This window comes from Diuraphis noxia, unplaced genomic scaffold, assembly GCF_037042655.1.
Source record: "Diuraphis noxia isolate RWA-SAM2 unplaced genomic scaffold, SU_Dnox_SAM2 contig0021, whole genome shotgun sequence".
NCBI lineage: Eukaryota > Metazoa > Arthropoda > Insecta > Hemiptera > Aphididae > Diuraphis > Diuraphis noxia.
The window spans coordinates 47,501-52,500 of NW_028301731.1; the positions used below are offsets into that span (position 1 = coordinate 47,501).

Sequence of the window (5,000 nt, forward strand, 5' to 3'; positions counted from 1 at the left end):
GTTGACTCGCGCACACGTTAGACTCCTTGGTCCGTGTTTCAAGACGGGTCGGAAAGTAGCCCGAAACTCGTCGCCGACCGACGGGACCCCGCCTGCGACGGGGCCGCGTCGACGGTTCATGCCGTCGGGCGAGCCGACCAGGAGCACCGGGGTTCGGCGCGAACGGTCACGCCGAGGCGCGACCGCCGCGACGAACCGCCACCCGGGCCCTTCGGCCGGCGCCCAACGAGTCGCGACGTCCGCTGACCGAGCGAAAGATCCGGCCGGCGGTGAGACCACCGACCGTGAATTCGCCCGGCGGGGACTCGCGGGCTCTGTCCGTTTACACCCGAACGGTTTCACGTTCTTATGAACTCTCTCTTCAAAGTTCTTTTCAACTTTCCCTCACGGTACTTGTCCACTATCGGTCTCGTGGCCGTATTTAGCCTTAGATGGAGTTTACCACCCGCTTCGGGCTGCACTCTCAAGCAACCCGACTCGAAGGCGCGGTCCGATCCCGGAACGCTGTGACGGCCTCTACTGGCCTGGCACCATCTGCGGGCCATGGCCCCGTTCAAGGGAGACTTGGACCGTCACGTGCGCCCCGGCAACGAGGCCGGCCCGTACGCCACAACTCCCATACGTGCCGCGACACAAAAGTGCGCGGCGGGATTCGGCGATGGGCTTTTCCCTGTTCGCTCGCCGCTACTGGGGGAATCACGGTTGTTTTCTTTTCCTCCGCTTATTAATATGCTTAAATCCGGCGGGTAGTCCCGCCTGATCTGAGGTCGGAACAAGTGTGTGGTACGTGTGGTGGTGGTAACTGGTGCGCGGGTCCGCGCTCCGTCCGCGCGGCGACGGTCCGCGTCCGCTTCTCGGTTGCCGGAGAGGTGGCGTCTCGAGGACGACTCTCAGCCGACCCGGCCGCGCTCTCGCGCGGCGGGCGGACGGGGACGTGCCGTTCGACGGCGCGAGAACCCGTGACTGTTTGCCGTCACAACTTGGGCGGACGACCGGGGGCAGCCGCGAGCGGTAGCCCGCGTTTTCCCCGGTCGAGCCGCCAAACTCGCGCGGGCGCGGCGTGCGGCCGACGGGCGCGCGGGCGCCGGTCCCCGTGAGGACCGGACGCGGCGCGCGCGCTCCGCCGGACGCCTGCCGTGCCGGCGCATCGGTCTGGCCGAGTATCCGGTATACGACCCTCAGACAGGCGTGGCCCGGGACCCGCGGGTCACCGAGGCCGCAATGTGCGTTCGACTGGTCGATGTTCGTATAACCTGCGGATTACACGACGACGCGCAGATAGCTGCGGTCTTCATCGATCCACGAGCCAAGTGATCCGCCGTTCGGGGTCGGGTGTTTGTTTTTTTTTTTTCGTTTACACAATCGTCTTCCGACGACGGTAACCATCTTTCGGTCGACTCTCGGTCGGGGGTCGCGGCGCGCGGGCGGTCGGCGGACGACAACCGTGCGCGGTTGTCGCGCGCGAGCGCACGCGGCCACGGGGTCGGATTAGGCGCGCGCGAGACCGGCAAGCGAGTCGCCGGCGCCGCGGGCCCGTCTCTAATGATCCTTCCGCAGGTTCACCTACGGAAACCTTGTTACGACTTTTACTTCCTCTAAACGGCCGAGTTCGGTCATCTTCCCGGTCGCGCGACGACCCAGCCCCCGAGGGGGCCGAATAACGCGCGTCCAGTCCGAAGACCTCACTGCGGTCGTTCAATCGGTAGTAGCGACGGGCGGTGTGTACAAAGGGCAGGGACGTAATCAACGCGAGCTGATGACTCGCGCTTACTGGGAATTCCTCGTTCACGTGGAAAAATTGCAAGCCACGATCCCTAAGCACGAAGGAGGTTCAGCGGGTTACCCGGAAGCCTGTCGGCCCAGGAATGTTAACACACGCTGATTCCTTCAGTGTAGCGCGCGTGCGGCCCAGAACATCTAAGGGCATCACAGACCTGTTATCGCTCAGTCTCGTGCGGCTATTTTCGTCCGCCGCCTGTCCCTCTAAGAAGAGTTTAAGCTCCTGGGAGCCGGCGGTAGCCCTAGTAACGTATCGTGATCCGCCGGCGACGGCCGCGAACGCGGCGCGCTTCACCGCGGAGCCCAGCGCACGACTGACGCACGGCGACCGGAGGTTGCCCCCCGACCCCCGCACGCCCGCCGCACGCCGGGACGCGGATGGCGCGGCCGCGCCCGACGACCGCCGTGGACGACGGGCGAACGCGTTCGGGGATACCGGGCCGAGCCGACGGGAACGCGAACGCAGACGGCCGAAACCGCCGGCGCCGCGCCCACGCCGACCCGGGTTTACCCGCCTAGTTAGCAGGACAGAGTCTCGTTCGTTATCGGAATTAACCAGACAGATCGCTCCACCAACTAAGAACGGCCATGCACCACCACCCACCGAATCAAGAAAGAGCTCTCAATCTGTCAATCTTTCCGGTGTCCGGGCCTGGTGAGGTTTCCCGTGTTGAGTCAAATTAAGCCGCAGGCTCCACTCCTGGTGGTGCCCTTCCGTCAATTCCTTTAAGTTTCAACTTTGCAATCATACTTCCCCCGGAACCGAAAAGCTTCGGTTTCCCGGAAGCTGCCCGCCGGGTCGTTAATGAAACGCCGGCGGATCGCTAGCTGGCATCGTTTACAGTTAGAACTAGGGCGGTATCTGATCGCCTTCGAACCTCTAACTTTCGTTCTTGATCATACGAGAACGTACTTGGCAAATGCTTTCGCGTCAGTTCGTCTCGAGACGATCCAAGAATTTCACCTCTAACGTCTCGGTACGAATGCCCCCGCCCGTCTCTGTTGATCATTACCTCCGGTCCCGAAAACCGGCCCGGCGGGACGCGCGGGCGACTGGCGCCCGCGGCCCGGCGGCCCGCGCACGGAAACGCCCCGGAAGGCGGTTTCGCGCGCCCGCGAAGGGCGGAGATGCGCGGGACCGAGGTCTTGTTCCATTATTCCATGCGACCAGTATTCAGGGCCTTTTGACGAGACGGCCGTGAAGCCGCCCCGCCAGATTTGAGCCTGCTTTGAGCACTCTAATTTGTTCAAAGTAAACGTGTCGGCCCGCCGACGGCACTCGGTGAAGAGCACCGCGCAGCAAGATTGGAGTAGGCGGCCGCCGTCGTCGAACCCCGACGGCCGCGCGACGCGTGGCCGCGCGGCGCGCCGGGAGCACGAGACACGTGTCCGCCTGCCGACAATACGTCCGGCCGACGTGCCGGTAACTAACACCCCGAGACGGCTGACGAGCGCGACGGCGACCGCGCCGACGGGACACGTGGTCCCGCGGCACGGCCGGCCGCGACACGCCGGACCGCCAGGGTGGTCCGGCACCGCCCAGACACAGATCCGACTACGAGCTTTTTAACCGCAACAACTTTAATATACGCTATTGGAGCTGGAATTACCGCGGCTGCTGGCACCAGACTTGCCCTCCAATTGATCCTCGTTTAAAGGTTTTAAAGTGTTCTCATTCCGATTACGGGGCCTCGGATGAGTCCCGTATCGTTATTTTTCGTCACTACCTCCCCGTTCCGGGAGTGGGTAATTTGCGCGCCTGCTGCCTTCCTTGGATGTGGTAGCCGTTTCTCAGGCTCCCTCTCCGGAATCGAACCCTGATTCCCCGTTACCCGTTACCACCACGGTAGGCATGGAACCTACCGTCGACAGTTGATAAGGCAGACATTTGAAAGATGCGTCGCCGGTACGGAGACCGTGCGATCAGCTCGAAGTTATTCAGAGTCACCAGGTCTTTGCGCGGGCCGCGATCGGGACGCGCACGAAGCGCGCCGCGACGGGCCGGTTTTGATCTAATAAAAGCGTTCCTCCCGCGCGCGACGCCCGAGAGCGCCGCGACGGTCGGAACTCTGTCGGCATGTATTAGCTCTAGAATTACCACAGTTATCCAAGTAACTTGGGTACGATCTAAGGAACCACAACTGATTTAATGAGCCTTTCGCGGTTTCACCTTAATGCGGCTTGCACTGAGACATGCATGGCTTAATCTTTGAGACAAGCATATGACTACTGGCAGGATCAACCAGGGATCTCGGGTTTACTGCTACCGCGCCCCGCGACCGCCACGCGCGTGGCGGCCTGGGACGCGTGCGTCCGAGCGCCGGTCCGACGCCCCGCGGAAGGGGGCGGCGAGCCGACGCCGAGGGCGATCGCGTGGCCGGGACCGCTGTGGGTCACGGCCGCGCGACCGACCGCGGTTCAACAACAACAAAATGTGTGTGTGGTGTGGTCGGCACACGGAGTGCGACACGTTGACGAGACGGACCGGGTGACGGTCGACCGCCGGGTTCGGGTGACGGTGTGTGCACGGGTCCCCGGCGAGCGTACCGAGACCGGCTCTCGCCCGATTCGTAACGGCCCCCAGCCGAGATCGAGGGGGAAGCCGGGACGCGACGCGAAGTCCGCCGTCCCGTGGCTTCGCCCCGGCGACCGCCGGGCGCGGCGACGATGGCCGGCCGCGGCGGGAATGTTCTGGCGTCGAGTGTTCGTGACACGCGGAACGGTAACGGGAGTCGTCATCGGTGTGGATTGGCGCGCGCCGCGCAAACACCGGCTGGTGGACGCGCGGCGCCGGTTGAGTTTCGCCACTCGGATTGCGAGATGGGTCGGCGGCCGAAACGCGGACGCGTGTCACCTTCCGCCGGCTCTCACCGGACCGGCCACTCAACCGACGGTGTCCCGCGTACGTGGACGACCGTCAGTTGGCGGCGACCGGTGGGCGCCGCGAGGTGTACGCGCCGTCTTCGGCGTCGCCCGTGGCTTTGCTGTTGTGGTGTTCGTGATCGGCGGCCGGCCGTCGACTGCAACGCCGACGACCGAACCGCTCACAAATTTACAAAATCCCGGGTTTTTCCACCTTAATGGCGTAGCGTCGTTCGTGTAACAGTGGACGCGCGCCCGTGGACTACCGCAATCCGCGCCCGTATCGGATCCCCCCGCCCGAACACTAATACCCCCGCCACAATCGCATTTCGCCTAACGTTGTTACAAGTCGTCGACCA

The 5,000-nt window shown here is 63.8% G+C and overlaps 3 non-coding genes across 3 annotated transcripts in view; all 3 read right to left on the reverse strand.

The window, feature by feature from the left end:
• The window catches only part of LOC149053924 (large subunit ribosomal RNA), a 4,199-nt gene extending 3,429 nt beyond the window's left edge, over positions 1-770 (reverse strand). The window contains exon 1 of the ribosomal RNA XR_016192451.1: positions 1-770. This exon is cut by the window's left edge and continues 3,429 nt beyond it. This is a non-coding gene — a ribosomal RNA (large subunit ribosomal RNA).
• A 402-nt stretch (positions 771-1,172) lies between these two features.
• LOC149053925 (5.8S ribosomal RNA) lies at positions 1,173-1,330 on the reverse strand. Its single transcript, XR_016192455.1, has one exon. It is a non-coding gene; the product is annotated as a 5.8S ribosomal RNA (ribosomal RNA).
• Positions 1,331-1,540: 210 nt separating this feature from the next.
• On the reverse strand, positions 1,541-4,028 carry LOC149053926 (small subunit ribosomal RNA). Its single transcript, XR_016192446.1, has one exon. It is a non-coding gene; the product is annotated as a small subunit ribosomal RNA (ribosomal RNA).
• Between the last annotated feature and the right edge of the window lie 972 nt (positions 4,029-5,000).